Source organism: Bactrocera latifrons, unplaced genomic scaffold, assembly GCF_001853355.1.
Source record: "Bactrocera latifrons isolate USDA-ARS-PBARC rearing strain unplaced genomic scaffold, ASM185335v1 scaffold_80, whole genome shotgun sequence".
Taxonomy (NCBI): domain Eukaryota; kingdom Metazoa; phylum Arthropoda; class Insecta; order Diptera; family Tephritidae; genus Bactrocera; species Bactrocera latifrons.
The window spans coordinates 1,107,371-1,116,773 of record NW_017537490.1 but is presented as its reverse complement, the minus strand read 5'-3'; the positions used below and the strand labels follow the sequence as shown (position 1 = coordinate 1,116,773).

At 36.1% G+C, this 9,403-nt stretch overlaps 1 protein-coding gene across 3 annotated transcripts in view; it reads right to left on the bottom strand.

Annotated features, from left to right (window-relative positions):
* LOC108976865 (cadherin-87A) overlaps window positions 1-9,403 on the bottom strand; it is a 175,702-nt gene that overhangs the window by 113,364 nt on the left and 52,935 nt on the right. For all 3 annotated transcript variants that reach the window (XM_018946243.1, XM_018946245.1, XM_018946244.1), the window contains exon 2: window positions 8,844-8,913. The gene's annotated coding sequence lies outside the window, so the exon portion shown is untranslated. The remainder of the gene's footprint in view (window positions 1-8,843; window positions 8,914-9,403) is intronic.

Below are 9,403 nucleotides of genomic sequence, written 5' to 3'. Positions count from 1 at the left end.
GGCAGTCGGTCGCTGGTGGCAACGTTCTAGTAGCGCGCCAAATGCTTTGTTTTGTTTCAACTTGAACAAATTTGCTGAATGCAAATTGCCAGCGTACTGACATTTGGCCGCTGCCATATAACCCTGCATGGCTTGCTGCAAGGTCCCTGCCTGCATCTAGTGTGTGGTGGTTTGTGGGTGCTATGCCACCGCCTTCTGCACACGCTTCCGCGCATTAGATAATTTGTTTATTTTGACATGCTTTTATTCCGCCACTTTAACCCATAAATGGTCATATTAACACACGTTCAAATGTTTCTTCCTCGACCGGGCTATTGTTTCAACGCCTAACCTCACTTAACTTAACTTTTAGCTGCACCATGTTTTAGTATGCAAAATGCGACCACGTGTACAGCCTGGCGGTAATTTCTTTTCCGTGTCAACCACAATTCACATACTAATTTGCATTAGAGGTCTAATTGCTTAACAAGCTTGAAAGCTTTTCCATTTAAATTGTCACTAATTGTTGCAGAAGACAAACCACATACGTATGTATGTATGCATGTATGTATATATTTGTTGCACTATAAATGTATATGCTCAGTGCTGAACGGAAACAATAAACTGAACAATAGCTATAAAGTGCAGCGGTTTAGCGAGAATTTAAAATTCAGTAGAAATCCCACAGATTTTAAAGGTGTTGCCAATCTAACTGAAACCACTTGTCGTAAACAAATTAAGAACAGTGGAAGTCAGCGACATTTTTCATTCACTTATTAATGCAGTGAACGCAGCCACCTTCAGAATGATGACTGTTCACTCCGATAGTCTTCTTCTTATATATTAGCGTAGTGTTGGAGAGTCCAAGTGTAGCCAGGCCCTCTCCATCTGGTCTTTCAAGGTTTCATCCGATAGTAGGACAGGAATATTAGACTTAAGTGCGTTCAAGACTATTTAGGTGTGACCAGACCTSTTAAATCTAACATTGAGCTATTTCATAATTAGACTGGTTTGGACGCCTGGCCATAGCGGTATTGCAGRAAACTGTAAGGCTATTGGGCATAATAGGACAAACACTTCAACCTCAATAACAGCGGAATGCGAACGTGCAGGAGCTCCTTTAGCCTCCTCTAGCTTACTACCGAACTGTAGAGAATCAAACTAAATCAGCAAGCGTTAGCCGACCACATATACCAGCAGCTGTGCAGTCGTGAAGTCCTTCTGTAAATTGCAGAAGGCCCAGGGAACTATGCGCTCTCAACAAGATCCCCCTTTCAGTGGCTGTAGGAGTTCTGGCTGTACACAGTCCGATCGGGATTCATGCAGTACAATTGAGTAACTCACCAGCTGCAGCAGCTGTTTAGAAAACTATGAGATAGAAGCTTCTCAACACTTTCTCATCGAAAGCTCCACTTTTTCCAGATCAAAGCACAAACACCTCGAATTCCATGCCGTTAGACATCCAGGTGAAATAGTGAAAATAGAAATAAAACACCTAAGCAGATTTGTTAAAGGTTTGGGGCGTTCGTGCCGATAGCAGATATTTAACTATAGGAGTTTTCCGTTTGGCATCACAAAGARCTGTATTTAAGAATCTAAATGGGTCTCCTATGATGAGATGATGAAAGATCAATCACTTTAYCCCTAACACTAAACCTAATACAGTGATTACGTCTAGAACAAAAGACGTTCGTTCCATCTGTTACCTAAACCGAAGCATAAAAATTGAGTTCGATTTTGTAGGCGTGATTAAGCAGCAATTCCGACAATTTTTGCCAATCGTGTTAGTTMTGGATCAATATTTGTATAGACTCTGTAAATCCAGAGAGTAAAATCTGGTCAAAACTTAAGAGATATTATCTTACATGATTAGTCCAACAAATAAAATTGTTTTTGATCTCTTAACACACTTAATCCTTCCTTAACCCAGTACCATTTAAAAATCGTGAGCAACTTTAGTAACGTCTTGAAAATTCCTTTTTATCAATGTTCGGGACAAAGCCATTGTTCCACCTCACAGTTAGTCGGTAAGACAACTAGTGCATGTACAAGCATGTTCACCATATGATAAAGACTAAATACTTTTTTAGGGAATGGATATACTATAGAGCACTGCTGCTATATACTACAATATATCGGCTGTGTAAGCATTTCCCTATMATTCATCTCAAAAACGACGTATGAATCGATTCCGCAAATTTTGAACTCTCACATTTGAGTGAGAAGAACCTAGAACCTTCATATGCTGCGGCATTTCCTTGGATTCCACAGCTCCTGGACACCTAACGCGTTGCTCTTAGATTCTCTAATAAAGTCACTTGTTAAGGTTTTAATAGCCTGTTGATAACTTCAAAGCTTAACCTATGTGTTTGCTCTGTTGTTTTCTCCTCTTTTCTTTTTCAATACATTTTTGCAAGACATTCATCCAAGCCGTCCAAAGACTGCAGCGCACCTAAGAGGTTTAGTAATGTTAACATAGAGATACTATAAAATTATGTATCCTTTCAGCTACTTTAAGAATCCTGTACCCTTTCACACGAAGAGATTTGTACTCAAATTCAGCCYTTTCGTCGAACTATAGAGCTGGATTTAACATACCTTGGTGGATCCAACTGATATTTCCACCTCAATAGGTACTAAACTGTGTTCCAGTCGCATCGACTTCTTTCTTAAAAAMGAAAAAAAAAAAAACAAGAAAAATTAAAACCTATTTAGTTTATGATAAAAAAATGTTATAATCTTTTCTTCACATATTTTCATTTTTGGTTTTAGGGAATTAATTTACCTTTGAAACATTCAAGGAGATCTTTGAAGCACGCGGATGTTAGTCATTATCATTTATTTCTGAGACCTTTCCAAAAAATTATTTTAAAAATGTTTAACTCATAAGAACCACTTAATGCAAGGTTCAAGAACAGCCTAGCATGGAATAATACTCCTACGTTGCTAAGTAGTTCTACATTGGTTTTTCTCCACCAGTACTTCGGAATAGTGGAGACTAGCCTTATATCGAATGTAAATATAGGTATGTGTTTGGGAATATTCTCGAAAATTTTTAAATTAGCCTGGCAAATAGTATCGGGGATATGAAAATTTTTTAAAGAATTTTTTTAATTTAAAATAATCAACTCTCAAAAAGTTTGTATTTCGGAGATTCGATGAGAAAACCGTATAAGGTTGACATTCTGAGGTATTATACATAAACTGCATTCTGTGATTTTACGATGAGTGAAATTATTCAAAAAAGAAGTTCCATTTAATTTTGTGTGCGAAATCAAATTTCTGGTGCCGAAACATTCAGAATGTTCTAAAAGGCCTTCGGTGATAATTGTCTGTCGCGCGCAGGTGTTTTTTATCAGTCAGAGATCTTACTGGAATCGTTGAAATATCGGATGGATCGTTGAAAACCATTTTGAAAGATCATGGGGCCTAAAGAAAGTGAACGCGCGATTAGTTCCAAAAACATTAACGTCAATGGGACAATGCTTTCCGACTATCAAGATGTCATGGCGATAAATCTTGGATCTATGCTTACGGCCCGGAAACAGACGAACAATTGGCCGAATATCGTGGCAAAGGTGAAGTCAAATCAAAGTAGGTAAAAAAAACAACAGTTGTCTTCCATTATCGAGGTGTGGTGCTCTTCGAACTCCTTCCGACCGGCCAAACTGTCAACAAGAAATAGTATTTGAGTCGTTTGAGCGAAGCTATTCGTAAAGGGAGGTCGAAATTATGAGCGGACAACTCTTGGTTTTTGCACCGTCGCYGCATTGATTCTCCGCTAGTTTTTCGTCAAATTTTCAATTAATATCGTTTCACATCYACCGTATTCGCCTGAATGAGCTCCGTRTGACTTCTGGCTATTCAGCAAACTCAAATGACCGCTACGGGGAAAACGTWTTGAGTATATTGAAGAAATAAAAGGTGAATCACTAAACAAAGTATTGAAGGCTAGACCGGAAATTGACATTAGCAACTGTTTGGAGGATTGGAAAAGCATTGGCACAAGTTTATTGGGGCAGGGTAGATAGCTTTTTGAAAACAAGATTAGGAATTTTAAAATTATGAACAAAGTTTTTTTTTTTTGTTTTGTTTTTGTTTTTGAACTTCTGAATTTCGTCATCGCCAGAACCCGTTTTTGGAGATCCTCCAGGTTCAAGTGAATCCAAAATCTTTCAAAATGAATCGCCTATTAATAAAGTATATTTTATTGTATAAAATGCCTCTTCTCAAAAATTCCAACAAAGTGCGTTTTTCCTGGCCCACAAGTTTTGTAACCCCTCAGGCTAGTTTGTGCATTACTATATTATTTAAACTTTACCAAAGTTTGTTATATTACCAGACCCTCTGCTATGGTGGTAAAGTTCTGAGTACAACGGCATACAATTGTCAGAACATATTTTTTTTTTTTTAATATTTAAATTTTTTTTTGCTTTTAATCGTCTTCATAGTCTCATTATTTCCAAGCACTGTTCGCGTAGATAAAAACATACGCACGTTTCCCTCACAAYCACCTGTTGCGCCGGCCACTAACTCGTCGTCGCAACGAAATTGCATAATGCGATGAATGCAATTGTACGCCGTCGCACTTAAATAATTTAATTGCGAAAGTTTGACATTGTTCAGCAGTGACAGCGAGTAAGCAGCAGAACTGGCGGGCAACAAGTGGTTGTGGCGTGATGGAGGAATAGCGGTTTATAAATATTTTGCGCGCGACAARCAGAGACAACCCGCGGAAGACGGACGAAAAAACAAAGACAAAAAAAACTGTACTTTACCGCCATTGTGTTTGTCTTTGTTGCATAGAATTAAATTTTGTCTGCAACAAAATTGTATTGTTGCTGTTGTTGTTGCACAGTGCAACATTTAATTGCAAACAAATGCGRTAAACGAGACAAAATGACGATTTATAGGTATAACAAAAACCATATAATGGAATTTTCGAGGTTAAGTGCAAGTAAATTTTATTTTTGTTTTTATACGGTAAATTCATTTCTTTATAAAAGTAATAACAAAGCAACATTAAATAAGATTTATATTTTAATTGATAGAAATTCGAAAAAATAATATTATAAAAGTAATGCCTGTTTTGTTTGATACAGTTCCAAGCGAAGCTCCTTGTGGTGGCCAATACTATTTCTTGCAAATTCCTCTATCAAACGGTCAAAAAAACTTAGTTTCATTGATAATTTAGTGCCCTCATCGAACCTTTTTTTTTTTTACTAACAAAATGGTGGACTCGGGAAAGTTTTTTCCAGATTTTTAGAAAAAATTCTGCAGTCGTTGTTTCTAAAAATCGAATGTTTTCAAAATCTTGCGRTTGTCGAGCTAAAGTGGTCAGGTTTCGAGAAAAACGCATTTGAATTTTTACACGAACGTTCCAGAGCATCCGAACATTCTTTGCTAAATATSGAATAACTCGAAAAGTATTTGTCGGATTTACTTGCGACTCCTAGGGATTGTTTCTAAGATATTATACTTTAAAAAAATTCAAAAAAAAACACAATCGGTTTTTTCTTTTAATTTTGACTACACGTAACCCGTAAAGCGAGTATTTTGTTTCAGATATAAAAAAAAATATTACCTTAAAAACTTCAGAGTTTAAATATTCAAGAATATGTCCACAAGTGGATTTTTCAAAATTCAAATTATTCTCGTTGATATAGTATACTTCGGTATATTGCATCCAAACCAGTTCGGCTGGACTTTAAACGCGATTTCTCAAAACTGTCTTTTTCAAAACGATTTTCCTGAATATTKAATTGTGAAARATACGTGTTTTRGTTAAAATCTTAACTTAGAACTTTGAAGAAGGAAAAAAAATGAAAACTGGATGTTTGGCAGTAATTTTCACAATGAAATAAAAACTTTAGTGAAAATTTGCCAATATTATTTTTTCCAAATAGTCGTAATCGTAGAAAAAAAAATCCTTCTTCCAAGTCTTTATGAATTGTATCTTAAAATTTCATAAAGATTGATTGAGTAATTCTCGAGAAATCTGGCCAACCGACTTCAATAACACAATTTCGAGAAACACGCGTTTAAAGACAACGCACTTAGCCTAGCTAGCCTCGAGCGCACAAGTTCTCAAGGCTGTATCTCCGAAACTAGTACTCGGCTCAACTTGAAAATGGAAGACAGTTTTCTAGAGGTGTTGTAGAATTTAAGAAGTCAAACAAAAATACATTTTGAAACCTCTCAACCCATGTAACCCCTTAAAAAATTTTCAACAGTAAAAAAAGTGGTATAAAAACTTCCAAGTAGTCGCCATTTCCTGAAACAGTTGTAAAAAAAATTTCCATAGAACCAGACATTTTGACATTGTTCCAGATTACTATATATATATATATAGTTTTTTGTTTCAGATTGCTAGAAGGGTTGAAAACGTGAGTATGGTCACGTGCTAATTTTTTGACTTTTCCATTTTGATTTTTTTCTGTATTGTTGTTATGTTAATAAAGATCTAATAAAAAAAACCGGGTAGTAAAAGTATTAGGTAAATATTACCTGAAATTCATGCCTCTAGACTAGAATAACCACTTAAATGAGTTATGTATCTTTCTGAAGTTTGTCAAAGATCATTGCCTAAGGCAATCACTGTAAAAAAGAGCCGAGCTCAAACTCAAAGGACATTTTCTAAACGACAAATTGATAATTCGCAGATTTATATTATCTAAGGCTATGCTACGATCTCTCAACGTATTGTTCAGATCGTACCACTCTAGCATATTGGTCTCATACAAACCTACCAAAATCAARGCCATGTAGGGAAAACTTTTTAGTGTGCCAATATATCTTCACGAAATTTGTCATAGAATATTTCTTAAAGCAATGCTACAACTTACGAAAATTTTGTTTAGATCGGATCACTATAGCATATAGCGCCCATACAAACTGATCAATTAAAACCAAAGTAAGGACCTTCTTATACCGCTCTATGGAAAATGCACCTTTGAGGGATATTATTCAAATTTAACTTTTTTTTTTTTGATTTTTCAAATGCAATTAATATATTTTTCGTTATTGTTGCACTTGGCATCTTGGCGCTGGTGAGCCAGTGTGAGCCAGCGAAGTGAGTAAAGCAAAACATAGTTTTCAATCATCGCATAGCAGCAGTGGGAGTAGCAAAAATAAATGAAAAATGCAATAGTACACGTAATTTAATTGCATTAATGACATTTCAGCTGTTTGTCGGTATGTGTGCGTTAAATCGCATTTAAATATTTTTGCTCACACATACACCCATGCACGGGTATAAATGCAACTTTGTGGTGTTCGCATTGTTATTGCACTTCGTTATTATTATTTTTAATTAATACTACTTACTTGCTATTCACACAAGTGTATGTATGCATGTATGTAWGTAAGTATGTGTATATGACTTAGTGGTTTTCAATCAATTTATTTTCCTGATGCTTTATGACCAATTTCGCGAATTAATTTATACCCAAGCAAAACTTGTTGCATTGAGGCGGTTTAATTCGGTTTACATAACGGTCTTTTATTGCAGCATTCGATTTATAAACCTAACAGGTCAATTGAAAAGTCTCCGCCTCCCAGTAGTTGACTGGCTATAGGGATCCTCGATATCAATTTTGTAATACGATTTGTCTTTGCTTCAAAATAGGCCTCAGTTTTGTAGATCACTTCTTCATTCGACAAAAATGTCTTCCCAGCGAACATTCTTTTGAGTTCTTCGTTTAGAATATAGTCGCTGGGGACAGATGAATGCGGTGGTTGCGAAAGCAATTCGAAACCCAATTCGTGGATTTTTGCTATCGTTTTCACTGGCTTGTGACACAGTGATTTGTGTTGGTGACACAGTGCTTTCTTTTTCTTCAATTGCGGCCGTTTTTCGGCGATTTCGTCCTTCAATTGGTCTAATAACGCTATGTAGCAGTTCTTTGATGGCCCTTACTTTTTCATGCTAGTCAATAARAATTATTCTATGCGAATCGGAAAATACARGCGCCATAACMTTGTCAGCCGGCTGTTACRKTCTTCCATGCTTTRGAGCGGGTTCAYCGTGACTTCGGAAAATAATGGAACCATGGTTATCACAAAYTATTTTCCGACCTTTTTTATCTTTTCGTCGGTAACAACAACGTCTAACCTTTAATGGTTCATATTTCAGTGGCAGTATCCAGTAACTGACTAAAAACTGGTTCAAGGGAGYGGCAATTTCAGTTTGGGGATCAAGAAAATCACACGGAGCCAAATTCGCTGATAACGCTGGTTGATCGAAGATATGTCTTGCTGTCTCTCTAACACTTGTCTGACGATTATCAATTATCATATYTCTCACGTTTTTAATATTTTCATCAGTTGAAGAGGTCGAAGGCAATGATCTCAGAAACCGCACAGTGCTCACCGAAGATATTCAATATATTCAAAGAGTATCTAAAAGTTTAGCTTCCTAAGCGACAAAGCAGCTAACGGTAGATTAAACAACTACAATTTACTCGTGTATATAGACTCCAATAAAATCTCATAAAAACGCCCGAATTATCAAGTTCGGTTTCAACCGAAGTTAAGACTTCCTTKATGGCTGCAATTTAACACCTTTGTTGAGAATTATTTTAATTCAATTTTAATTGGGCACATTAATTTTAGTTGAGCGATAAATTTCCGACAATTTTTGGTTGCAAATTCGTTGATGAACAGATTGTATGAACCATTTGAGAAATGAAACCAATACATATTTCTTATGAAAACATTAACTATTTTCTGTATTAAAATTATTCATTAATTTGCGTAACTGTTCTCTTATAGATATATTTTTAATTTCATTTGAATTTGTTATAATTATTTTTGGAAAAATTTGCTTTTTCTCAGCCGGCTTTAATTAAAATTATTTTGCTTACCTTGTTTCACGTAACTATGGTCTAAGTGCTWGAATGAGCATAAATTTTCATTGGCTGTCAACGAATAAATCTGAAAAATAATGAAAAAATAGTGTTAATAAATGTTACTTTATAAAATCAGGTGTTAACTTTCCCGGTATTTTTCTGGATATGTTACTCCAGAAACTAATAAAATTTRATTTTTTTTTATATTACAAAGGACAACCTATAGGGTTTGTCCGGAAAGCAATAGGACTGATTTTTTTCCGCCGCGACTGTACTTCGGAGCGTGMGCGCACCGACTRGATTCGGTAGRGRGCSTTCCTAGCTAACGAASTAGCGGCTGCAGAGTCARGACAAACATTTTCGCGCGACGTGTTTCTRTGAGTGGTGCAAGCCGAAAATGCAGCTTCGTTAGAGAGAGGTACACGMTTAAATTCTGTGTGRAAYTCAGCAAGAAGTGSTGTMTTTCGGTGGCACCAGGACTTTTTGGAGGGTCGGGAAGAGGCCGCTGATGAATGAGCAAATCCAAAGAGAAAACGATGCTCATTGTCTTTTTTGACATCACAGGCATCGTCCAC